At 41.0% G+C, this 3609-nt stretch overlaps 1 long non-coding RNA gene across 1 annotated transcript; it reads right to left on the reverse strand.

The window, feature by feature from the left end:
* Nucleotides 1–1456: 1456 nt before the first annotated feature.
* LOC129850375 (uncharacterized) lies at nt 1457–3368 on the reverse strand. The gene is made up of 4 exons (XR_008758781.1): nt 3284–3368; nt 2789–2924; nt 2606–2690; nt 1457–2344 (listed from the first exon to the last, which is right to left on the reverse strand). It is a non-coding gene; the product is annotated as an uncharacterized LOC129850375 (long non-coding RNA).
* Between the last annotated feature and the right edge of the window lie 241 nt (nt 3369–3609).

The following is a 3609-nucleotide window of genomic DNA, read 5'->3' on the forward strand; positions in this document are numbered from 1 at the left end:
GCCACATTTCTAAAATTAATTTTTATTCCCTCATCTATCTACACACGATACCCCATAATGACAAAACAAAAACAGGTTTGTATAAATGTTTGCAAATGTATATATAAAAAAAAATGTACATAAGTATTCAGACCCTTTGTTGAAGCATCTTTGGCAGCGATTACTGTTTAGAGTCATCGTAAGGTATGACTCTACAAGCTTGGCACACCTGTATTCGGGGAGTTTCTCCCATTCTTCTCTGCAGATAAGATCGGTCAGGTTGGATGGGGAGTGTTGCTGCACAGCTATTTTCAGGTCTCTCCAGAAATGTTCGAATGGGTTCAAGTCCGCGCTCTGGCTGGGCCACTCAAGGCACAAATCAGAGACTTGTCCCAAAGCCATTCCTGAGTTGTCTTGGCCGTGTGTTTAGGGTCATTGTCCTGTTGGAAGGTGAACCTTTGCCCCAGTCTGAGGTCCTGAGCGCTCTGGAGCAGGTTTTCATCATGGATCTCTCTGTACATTGCTCCGTTCATCGTTCCCTTGATCCTGACTAGTCTCCCAGTCCCTGCCCCTGAAAAACATCCCCACAGCATGATGCTGCCACCACCATGTTTCATCGTAGGGATGGTGCCAGGTGCCCTCCAGACGTGACGCTTGGCATTCAGGCCAAAGAGTTCAATCTTGGCTTCATCAGACCAGATAATCTTGTTTCTCAAGGTCTGAAAGTTCTTCAGGCGCCTTTTGGAAAACTCCAAGTGGGCTGTCATGTGCCTTTTACTGAAGAGTGGCTTCCGTCTGGCCACTCTACCATAAAGGCCTGATCGGTGGAGTGCTGCAGAGATGGTTGTCCTTCTGGAAGGTTCTCCTATCGACACAGAGGAACTCTAGAGCTCTGTCAGAGTGACCATCGGGTTCTTGGTCACCTCCCTGACCAAGGCCCTTCTCCCCCGATTGCTCAGTTTGGTCGGGCGCACAGCTCTGGGAAGAGTCTTGTTTGTTCCAAACTTCTTCCATTTAAGAATGATGGAGGCCACTGTGTTCTTGGGGACCTTCAATGCTGCAGAAATGTTTTGGTCCCTTCCCCAGATCTGTGCCTCGACAAAATCCTGTCTCGGAGCTCTATGGATAATTCCTTTGACCTCATGGTAAGGTTTTGGTTCTGACGTGCACTGTCAACTGTGGGACCTTATATAGACAGGTGTGTGCCTTTCCAAATCATGTCCAATCAATTGAATTTACCACATGTGGAGTCCAATCAAGTTGAAGAAACATCTCAAGGATGATCAATGGAAACAGGATGCACCTGATCTCAATTTTGAGTCTCATAGCAAAGCGTCTGAATACTTATGTAAATAAGGTATTTAAGTTTTTAATTCTTAATAAATTTGCAAAAAAAATTAAAAACCTGTTTTGGCTTTGTCATTATTGTAATGTCTGGAGAGTGATGGGTGTGGAGTCAGACGCAGAGAGCAGAAGCTTGACGGGAAAAACGCTTTAATGTCCTTCGTAAAGTAACCAGTTACAAACATGGGTGAAGCCCAAAACAAAGGCGCAACAAACCCAAAACCATAGTTACCACAAAACCCGGACAGTGAAAACCCAAAAGAACACAAACACCACATACGTCAAATAACAACAAATGTGAAAAACCGAAACAGTTCTGTCTGGTGCATACACGAAGACTGAAGACATCCACCCACCAAAACCCCAACACAAAACAGGCTACCTAAATATGGTTCCCAATCAGAGACAACACAAAACACCTGCCTCTGATTGAGAACCATATCAGGCCAAACACAGAAATAGGAAAACATAGGAATACAAACATAGACTGCCCACCCCAACTCACACCCTGACCATACTAAATAAAGACAAAACAAAGGAAATAAAGGTCAGAACGTGACAATTATGTGGTATTGTGTGGAGATTGATGAGGAAAAAGTTATTTAATACATTTTAGAAAAGGCTGTAACGTAACAAAATGTGGAAAAAGGGAAGGGGTCTGAATACTTTCAGAATGCACTGTATATTGTGGCGTGCTAAAGTTGACGTGACCATTGCGGCTTTTCAGAAATAAATGTTTGGAACATCCCAAGTGGTTTTCTAAAGACCCACTCTATTTGATACTCATTGGTGTAATATAAACAGGTGAACGTATAGGGAAACTTCAGGAATCAAGGGGCTTGGCAAAGCAAACATCCCCCTCTGCTCTCTATAGAAGTTTTATTCCCCCACATCCCATGCCACGTCCCACCAGCTCCAAGTCACATCACATACTATTATGTTTTTATCTGTGTTCACACCAAACTAAGTTTACTTACTTCTTCATTTTCCATTGGTGGCACAACTTTCATCTTGAATACATCTTTTGAGGGGAGAGAAAATCTATGAGAAAATAATTCTAACTCGAGATGCATGAGCAACTCATGATTTAGAATATATATGTTTTGCACAAAACTGTAGGGACCGGTTTAGCCTATCCCTATTTCCTTAACTAAAAAGCACCTTCCTTGGAGTATCTAGGTTTGACAAACCAGCCCTAATTTTTTTTTTAAAAAGGTGAGATTTCTGAAATTAAAGTTCCATATGAATTTTTACAAGTATAATGCATATGATAATAAAATACCTGATCTGGTGGGTTTTGTTGGCACAACCATATTCATAGAGGGAAAAGGCATGTTTGACTCTTTGTCCAAACATTTATTATAACCCTAAGAAATGAAGTAGCACATCAGTGTAAAGTCATTCATATTGACAAAATACCAAACAATTGTATTTCAAACAAAACAAAAAGCTAAGGTAACGTTACCTGCTGCAAAGTTTGCATGAAACATCCCCCATCCTCCACTATTTCCTGTGGTTTGACGGTAGAAACCTGTCCTGGGATTGGGTTGACTCTAGGAGGCACCAACAGCTTGAAGTTGAATCCTCTCTCTCTCTCCATCCTGAAAACGAAATGGTAACGTTAATGTTTGCTAGCTATAGTAGCTTATTGACAACAACACGCTATTGACATTTAGTAAAGTAGCAAGCAAGGGCCTTTGGCAATTTTTTCTTCATAAAACCTTAGTTAGCAAACTGAAATGTCGTCAAAACAGCAAACATCTAGCTAATTTTAGCTAGCTACTGTCGCTAATGTCAGCTATGCTGGCTGACGTTAGCTAACGTTACTCGAAAAATAAATGTTGCGGTCGGAGACTGGCCACATTTACAAGAAAACGAAATATATTTCCCTAATATATTAAGCTAATTAATATCTAGCTAATTGTGAATTATTTGCGTACGTTAGCTAATAGCACTGTACCTGGGGGTGAAGAAGACAGCCAACGGTTTTTGAGTTCAAATTCAACGGCTGAGCTTAACCGCAGGCACGGGCAGATCTCTTTTTAAACGAGCGCGTGGAAGGTGACGATTTCGTCACTTTCCAAACCTAAAACACAAACGACTTCTAAACTTTATTCCATCCTAAACGACATTTTTAAATATCTAAAATATCTATATTTTTGTGAGCGTGTGAGAAATGTAGCTATCAAACGGTTTATGGAAACATTGTAGACTAAGTTAGCCAATTAATTCAAGCAATTATTTTATACTTTGGCCACAGTAAATAACTACAAACCTGATCCAAAA

Source organism: Salvelinus fontinalis, unplaced genomic scaffold, assembly GCF_029448725.1.
Source record: "Salvelinus fontinalis isolate EN_2023a unplaced genomic scaffold, ASM2944872v1 scaffold_1981, whole genome shotgun sequence".
In the NCBI taxonomy this organism is placed as follows: Eukaryota; Metazoa; Chordata; class Actinopteri; order Salmoniformes; family Salmonidae; genus Salvelinus; species Salvelinus fontinalis.